Source organism: Sinohyriopsis cumingii, chromosome 3, assembly GCF_028554795.1.
Source record: "Sinohyriopsis cumingii isolate HCF-2022 chromosome 3, ASM2855479v2, whole genome shotgun sequence".
Lineage (NCBI taxonomy): Eukaryota > Metazoa > Mollusca > Bivalvia > Unionida > Unionidae > Sinohyriopsis > Sinohyriopsis cumingii.
In genome coordinates this window covers 3,775,741-3,784,959 of record NC_142963.1, presented here as the reverse complement: position 1 = coordinate 3,784,959, position 9,219 = coordinate 3,775,741, and the positions used below count along the sequence as shown (strand labels likewise).

The window sequence follows — 9,219 nt, the reverse complement described above, 5'->3', positions numbered from 1 at the left end:
AAACTTACCAAACTTTATAACATGATATTTGATGCCAGTACCTTAACAGATTCTCAAAAGCTCTCGTATATCACTCTTCTTTGTAAAGACCCTCAAAACCCGACCAATATGAAAAACTGGAGACCTATCTCACTACTTAACGTAGACTATAAAATCCTTTCCAAGATTATCAGCAATCGCCTCAGTAAAGTAATGTCAACAATTATTCATTTGGACCAAACCTGCGGAATCAAAGGTCGCTCTATATTTGACAACGGCCATCTAATCCGAAATATCTATGATTATATAGACCAAAAACAACTACAATGTGCCTTTATTTGCCTAGACCAAGAAAAAGCCTTTGACGGGGTGAACTACTCCTTTATGATGAAAACCTTAGAATCTTTTGGATTTCACGCTGATTTTATCAAATGGATTTCTATACTTTACACTGACATATCCTCCTCCGTCATCGTTAACAATCACATTTCAGAACCTTTCTCTATTTTACGAGGGGTTAGACAAGGCTGTAGTCTCTCCCCCCTTCTATATGTGCTAACTTATGAACCTTTTGCAGTCAAAATAAGGTCGGATACTGAAATTATTGGAATAAATATACCTGGTACTACGGAGACCTGCAAAATCTCCCTTTACGCAGATGACAGCACAGGATTTTGTTGCACCGACAAATCCATTGAGAAGTATCTCTTCTGGGCAGAAACATATTCAAAAACCTCTGGCGCCAAAATAAACTTTAGTAAATCAAATGGGATGTTTTTAGGAAAATGGAAATCTCGCAGTGATCATCCTTTCGGTATATCCTGGATTTACAAACAAAAAATAGTTGGTTTTCTTTTTGGACACAATTTAACACATGACGACTACTGGCATACCAGCTCAGCTCACCTCCAAAATACCTTGCACCTTTATAAAAGCCGAAAATTATCCCTTATTTCAAAGTCTAATATTGTCAATCTTCTCTCTTGCAGTAAAATTTGGTACACTGCCACTGTTATAGATTTGTCCAAACATTATATTACACTCATGAATAGAAATATATTCACTTATTTATGGGACTCTACTTTCGAACCCCTGGCCCGTGCTGTCTGTTATAATCCTTTTAAAAAGGGTGGTTTAAACATCACAAATATCGAATGTAAATTAAGAGCACTAAGACTACAGCACATGCAAAAATTACTTGATGACAACTACAACGCCAAGTGGAAGTTTTTCCCAAGATATTGGATCGGATTGCAATTAAGGACGTATAACCCCAAATTAAGTTTAAATATATACACACACACTCTATACGCTCCCCAATTTTACAAAAATTGTTTAAATATCCTTAAAGATTTCACAGAAAAGAACCCCAGTTTTGCTTTTGGCACTGCCCCCACCAAAACCTTTTATCAATTAAACCTGAAAAATTTCGTTCTAGAACCAAAAATCCACAAACTTTACACTATCGATTTCACTATGGTATGGAAAAATTTACACAATCAATTCCTCGACCCAATCACCAGAGATGTGTGTTTTAAAACCATTCACGATATTTTACCAGTAAATTACAACATGTTCCTCAAGAATATTTCCAAGTCCAAGCTGTGCACGTTTTGCGGCGACATCGAAACAACAGATCACTTATTTTTTGAATGTGAGTTGGTATACCCGCTACAACGCCTTGTAATTAAATGGATCAAACAACTGTCACGAAATTCATTCAACACCTTCTATTCATTCTTAAAATTCGGTGTTCTCCCTAAAGAAGCTTCGTTCCCAGAGCCAGAATTCGAAAACCTTTGCCTCCTCTTATCAGCTGAATACAAATATGTCATCTGGTGCAAACGTGTTCGTGCCTATTTTTATAAGGAATCTGTCACATCCAACACCCTTCTCAACTTCTTCCTTAACCGACTAAAGTGTAGAATACGAGCCGATTTTCATAGATATCATGTCGTAGAATTTCTTGACAGATGGTGCCTGGCAGGCCTTTTCTGTTCGCTATACAACTTTGAATTAGTTATTGATTTAAGTCTGTGACGATAATAAACCATTAAATCCAATCTCACACGAACCTTACATGTGTAAATATGTATGTACGTTAATTATTTATAATTCCTATATTTCAAGCATGCATAATTATGTTTGTATCATACTTGTAACACATATAATTGTTCATTCGTACAGATCTACATCACTTCAGATATCTACATTGTAATTTTTTTTTTTTTTTTTTTTCTTTCATATGCACCATCCTATTGTGTTTTTACATGTATATCAATGTGAAGGACAGTGTGTCTGGGTGTATGTAAGTGTGCAGGAGTAAGTGTTAGTCCAACGCTTACTTTTTATTTATTTATGGTGTAAGCTGATACATGTAATTATTTGTATTTTGTTATCATCTATTTGTATCAATAAACAATTATGAAAATTAAAAAAAGTATCTGTTCTTATCAGCTTAATATCTGATACGTCCCCCATTGGGGGACTTCGATATTAAACTGATTTTTGGAACTGGGTGAGATGTCAGGGGCTTGCTCCGCTCTCGCCACGGGTTGGCCCGGTATTGCAGTACCTCCGGGATTGGCCCACTCCCCATGGGGAGTAATGAAAACAACTAACAATAATAAATCCATCTACACCTAAGTTGCTATTTAAGATTCCAAACTTTCAGGCATTTACTTTTTGTAATTTGTAGGGGTTTATTATTATCATTATTAATCGTAATTTTAATAATAATAATATTATTATTATTATTATTATTATTATCATTATTATTATTATTATTGTGAAGGGACTCAGGACCAATTGACACCAGCTGAAGGCTAGATGATATCTTAATGTCTTGTAACCTAAACTCGTATGCGGAGGCCAATTTCTCATGGTCTGATCTTTCTCCATTTCAGATGCCACTAATTTAGAACGGAGGACTGACAATTCACTTGTGACTATGCTACACTCGACGATTTCTAGTTCAACAAATGAACACCGTAAGTACACGGACGACACTGTCCCTTCCTAACTCCGGCAATTTCTTCCAATGCATCGCTAGCTAGCTCATTCAGCTGTGTTCCTTGCAATATTCACTTAAAAGGGGCGATGTTTTCATGTCATTTCCAATGGAATACAAGCGCTTTGATTCAGGTGGATTTTTCATCGACAGTGGCCTTGATAGGAGTCAGAGAGGATGCTTACGACTGGCTACCATGGCCCGCGCATGAGCAGATGGGTGAAAATTGGACTGTTTTTTTTTTTTTTTTTGTTTTTTTTTGGCCATTGGATTTAAATTTTTGAGGGCATTAGTTAATCAGTCGTTGGTCAAGTTAGGTGAGGTCTGCTATACAACAACAATCAGGTCGTGTTTAATCCGGACAAAATGTGCGAACCTGCAAACGCCGATTTGTTGAGTAAGGAAAATCGGGACTCCCAATTGCCTTGTATTGCGGCCTTTCTCTGATGTATTTTCTAATGTGCGTAGAAGGTCTACCTTACTTGATAGCACTGTCAAGTTACGTCTTTCTTCTTCTCTCTAACAACACCCGCTTGGGTCCATCGATCGTGAACTGTGATGACGTCATGACGCTAAACTACGTCTCAATGATTAAGCTGAACAGTTGGAAGAGGGCCAATTTCCGAAGCCGACGTTGCACTACAGTACTCACGTTTTACATTAGAGTAACATCAAAATGTCCTAGAAATGACATCCTCCGTAGGAGTACCATACCATGATGAGGGGAGCACTATTGGAACGATGATAGCAGTGTCATTGTTGAGAATATGGCCAGGACGATAGGAACTGGTGGGCCTAAATAATTATATCGGTTGGATGATCAGAAGATAATTTAGGACTTGTTCAAAAAATGTTATATATAAAACTTTGAAAATGATCGATACTTTATCGCTTCTCGGCCTTTTGGCTAAGATCAAAGTGTAGTATCTGTTCTTATCAGCTTAATATCTGATACGTCCCCCATTGGGGGACTTCGATATTAAACTGATTTTTGGAACTGGGTGAGATGTCAGGGGCTTGCTCCGCTCTCGCCACGGGTTGGCCCGGTATTGCAGTACCTCCGGGATTGGCCCACTCCCCATGGGGAGTAATGAAAACAACTAACAATAATAAATCCATCTACACCTAAGTTGCTATTTAAGATTCCAAACTTTCAGGCATTTACTTTTTGTAATTTGTAGGGGTTTATTATTATCATTATTAATCGTAATTTTAATAATAACAATAATAATAATAATATTATTATTATTATTATTATTATTATCATTATTATTATTATTATTGTGAAGGGACTCAGGACCAATTGACACCAGCTGAAGGCTAGATGATATCTTAATGTCTTGTAACCTAAACTCGTATGTGGAGGCCAATTTCTCATGGTCTGATCTTTCTCCATTTCAGATGCCACTAATTTAGAACGGAGGACTGACAATTCACTTGTGACTATGCTACACTCGACGATTTCTAGTTCAACAAATGAACACCGTAAGTACACGGACGACACTGTCCCTTCCTAACTCCGGCAATTTCTTCCAATGCATCGCTAGCTAGCTCATTCAGCTGTGTTCCTTGCAATATTCACTTAAAAGGGGCGATGTTTTCATGTCATTTCCAATGGAATACAAGCGCTTTGATTCAGGTGGATTTTTCATCGACAGTGGCCTTGATAGGAGTCAGAGAGGATGCTTACGACTGGCTACCATGGCCCGCGCATGAGCAGATGGGTGAAAATTGGACTGTTTTTTTTTTTTTTTTTTTTTTTTTTTGGCCATTGGATTTAAATGTTTGAGGGCATTAGTTAATCAGTCGTTGGTCAAGTTAGGTGAGGTCTGCTATACAACAACAATCAGGTCGTGTTTAATCCGGACAAAATGTGCGAACCTGCAAACGCCGATTTGTTGAGTAAGGAAAATCGGGACTCCCAATTGCCTTGTATTGCGGCCTTTCTCTGATGTATTTTCTAATGTGCGTAGAAGGTCTACCTTACTTGATAGCACTGTCAAGTTACGTCTTTCTTCTTCTCTCTAACAACACCCGCTTGGGTCCATCGATCGTGAACTGTGATGACGTCATGACGCTAAACTACGTCTCAATGATTAAGCTGAACAGTTGGAAGAGGGCCAATTTCCGAAGCCGACGTTGCACTACAGTACTCACGTTTTACATTAGAGTAACATCAAAATGTCCTAGAAATGACATCCTCCGTAGGAGTACCATACCATGATGAGGGGAGCACTATTGGAACGATGATAGCAGTGTCATTGTTGAGAATATGGCCAGGACGATAGGAACTGGTGGGCCTAAATAATTATATCGGTTGGATGATCAGAAGATAATTTAGGACTTGTTCAAAAAATGTTATATATAAAACTTTGAAAATGATCGATACTTTATCGCTTCTCGGCCTTTTGGCTAAGATCAAAGTGTAGTATCTGTTCTTATCAGCGATCTACCACGACTGTGTGTTATTCTTTTGGATTTTAATTGTGCATTATCCTTTTGGATTTCGAAATGTATCGCCATTTGGAAGTAAACCTGGAAAAATACATCGAGCCAGACATCTTCTTTCGGACCGTTAGGGTCGACGGCCGACTTCAAAGAGAAGACGCCATGAGGAAGCTTGAAGCAGCTGGTATCAATCACAACGACATCAAAGGAATGTATAGAGAGGGGGAGAATGCTCCATGGTGCGTAGTTCTCACCAGCAAGGAAAAAGCTAGAAATTGTAAAGGCGACGGTATCCGGTATATCGCACGCCAAATTGTCGAGTTACGTATCCACTGGCTGCCATTATATATATCTGACAATATAATCCATGACGTTTTGAAAGAATTTGGAACAATTTTAGATATACAGAGAGAAAACACCTTACTCGCCAAGGAATGCCTAGTGGAGAATGGAACCCGATTGGTGAAATTGGAAACCACAGAAATCGACATCAAACATATACCGCACATCATTTCACTAGGCACCATAGGCATGCTTATTACCATGAAGGGCCGTCCCCCCCTATGCCTGAAATGCCGACAATGCGGCCACTTGAGAAAAGATTGTCCCCAAAAGGGACCATCGTACGCTACTGCAGCCTCCTTAAACACCAATAAACCGCAAGCATCCAAAACCACAACACCCGCTGCAACAGGTAACACACCGACACCAGCACCTCCATCGACAACATCGACAACACCTGCTACCACCAGTACATCAACTTCAACACCCCCTGCCATTCCTACGCCTTCAGTAGCGCCCCCATCGACAACACCACCTGAAGAAATGGAGACTCCAATTGAAGAAAACCCACCTACATCAACTAATGACAAACGAGAACTGTTTGACCTCGAAGAATATAAGTGGACGGTCGTAACGAATAAAAAAGCGAGAACACAATCAAACCAGAGTGAAGAGAGTGAAATGTTTTCCTAACACCCCCATTGAACACACCGTCAACGCTTAACCGACCTAGGACTGTACAAGGACTTTTGAATGCGCCCCCATGGATCAGTACAAGACCAAGACTGCCTTATGGACTATGATTTTGAACTGTGGACTCTCATATTCAGGCTACGGCCTGTTAACCTTTCACTCAAGTTTGTTTTTTCTTATTTCGCAAATGCTTTGGAATTGTGTAATTCGGATTCATGTGCTTCACGGTATGGTCTCACTACATTTTCCCCATCACTACTCCCTATCAATCGATCTTTCATTTTCATTCATTGTTATACCTCCATGTTATTTTCTCTCCTTCCTTTTCGATTTCTACATTTTCCCTATCAACCACACCCTACTCCTCATTTCCACCCACATTAGGAATATTTCTAATATGTATATCATGGTCGCCATATTCTCATCTGTAGAAGCCCTCATCATACTTAACCATGTACGCACCAATATTATTATACAACACAATGGCTCAGAACATTAATATTATTAGTCTTAATTGCAATGGGCTCCGTCTAAATACTTGTAGCAAATTACATGAAATTGATCTTTTAATAAAATTATACCATATCGATATTCTAATCCTGCAAGAAACTCACATTGATAACCAATCCTCAGCCAAAGATATTCAAACTAAATTAAGATGCCACAATGCCATTTGGAGCTTTGGCACAAATAGATCATGCGGAGTAGTTTTACTAAATTTTAACATTCAAATAGACTTTTCTAAATTTGACACAGACTTTGATGGTCGATTCATTTGCCTTGATCTAATATTTAATACTACTCCATATCGTATTATTAATATATATGCCCCGAATTCCGACTCTACGAAAAACGAGTTCTTTAATACACTGTACCCCTTTTTGGCCGGGCAACATAACCTTATATTAGCTGGAGATTTCAACTGTGTCACAAATTCCAAATTAGATAGAATCGGAAGTTTAGACGAATATAACGACCTTGCAATTCGAAATCTGAAAACCATAATTTCTGAATTCCACCTAACTGATGCTTTTCGCCACCTCCATCCGTCTCATAAAACATATACATGGTATAAATTCTCTAAAGACCCATCCCTTGCTACCTTAGCCAGTAGGATTGATCGGTTTTATGTTTCAAACAGAATCAAAGATTATATTTTACACGCACAAATTGTTCCATTTTCCCAATCCGACCATGACGCGGTTTTTCTATCCCTGTCTTGTAATTCTTCTATCAACTTCGGTAAAGGCTACTGGAAATGCAACAATTCACTCCTAAGGCACACCGCTTTACGAACTCTCATCACTGGATTGTGTGAAAGAGAGTTCAGGTTTCATACTTTTACTTTAACATTTTGGGATGAACTGAAAACAAAAATTAAAGAGGAACTTATTCGTTATTCCAAAGACTATTCAAAACTCAAGTATTCAGAGTTAAAACGATTGAAGAAAACGTATTACTGTCTGAGAAATGAATATAATACGAACAGTAACCCTGACTATCTCAACGAATTACTTGAACTGTCTATGAAAATGAAAGAAATCCATAATGAATATTACCAAGGCTCTATTATTCGAAGCAAAGCCAAAATACTCGACAATAATGAAAAACCTAGTAAATTCTTTTATCAAACTGAAAATAAACGAGGTGAGAAAAAATGTATTAACGAGATTCAACACAACAATATTTCTTATAAGTCTAATTCAGACATTCTATCATGTTTTCAACAGTTCTATTCTGATTTATTTACCAACGAACCAATCGATGAAACTCTGTTTGAAGAATTTCTTCGTGATCTACCACACATAACTGAAGCTGAAAATGAATTCCTTGTAGGACCCATCACTAAAGACGAAATATGGCTATCTATTAACGGCATGAAGAATGATAAATCTCCCGGACCAGACGGTCTGTCAAAAGAGTTTTATGTCACCTTTTTTGACATTCTTGGCGAAAAACTTACCAAACTTTATAACATGATATTTGATGCCAGTACCTTAACAGATTCTCAAAAGCTCTCGTATATCACTCTTCTTTGTAAAGACCCTCAAAACCCGACCAATATGAAAAACTGGAGACCTATCTCACTACTTAACGTAGACTATAAAATCCTTTCCAAGATTATCAGCAATCGCCTCAGTAAAGTAATGTCAACAATTATTCATTTGGACCAAACCTGCGGAATCAAAGGTCGCTCTATATTTGACAACGGCCATCTAATCCGAAATATCTATGATTATATAGACCAAAAACAACTACAATGTGCCTTTATTTGCCTAGACCAAGAAAAAGCCTTTGACGGGGTGAACTACTCCTTTATGATGAAAACCTTAGAATCTTTTGGATTTCACGCTGATTTTATCAAATGGATTTCTATACTTTACACTGACATATCCTCCTCCGTCATCGTTAACAATCACATTTCAGAACCTTTCTCTATTTTACGAGGGGTTAGACAAGGCTGTAGTCTCTCCCCCCTTCTATATGTGCTAACTTATGAACCTTTTGCAGTCAAAATAAGGTCGGATACTGAAATTATTGGAATAAATATACCTGGTACTACGGAGACCTGCAAAATCTCCCTTTACGCAGATGACAGCACAGGATTTTGTTGCACCGACAAATCCATTGAGAAGTATCTCTTCTGGGCAGAAACATATTCAAAAACCTCTGGCGCCAAAATAAACTTTAGTAAATCAAATGGGATGTTTTTAGGAAAATGGAAATCTCGCAGTGATCATCCTTTCGGTATATCCTGGATTTACAAACAAAAAATAGTTGGTTTTCTTTTTGGACACAATTTAACA

General features: G+C 38.0%; 2 non-coding genes and 1 pseudogene across 2 annotated transcripts; all 3 read left to right on the top strand.

Annotated features, from left to right (window-relative positions):
• The first annotated feature begins 2,379 nt into the window (after window positions 1–2,379).
• On the top strand, window positions 2,380–2,576 carry LOC149802376 (U2 spliceosomal RNA). The gene has a single exon (XR_016420384.1). It is a non-coding gene; the product is annotated as a U2 spliceosomal RNA (small nuclear RNA).
• Window positions 2,577–3,876: 1,300 nt separating this feature from the next.
• On the top strand, window positions 3,877–4,069 carry LOC149802375 (U2 spliceosomal RNA). Its single transcript, XR_016420345.1, has one exon. It is a non-coding gene; the product is annotated as a U2 spliceosomal RNA (small nuclear RNA).
• A 1,312-nt stretch (window positions 4,070–5,381) lies between these two features.
• LOC149802374 (U2 spliceosomal RNA) lies at window positions 5,382–5,489 on the top strand (annotated as a pseudogene).
• The last annotated feature ends 3,730 nt before the right edge of the window (window positions 5,490–9,219 follow it).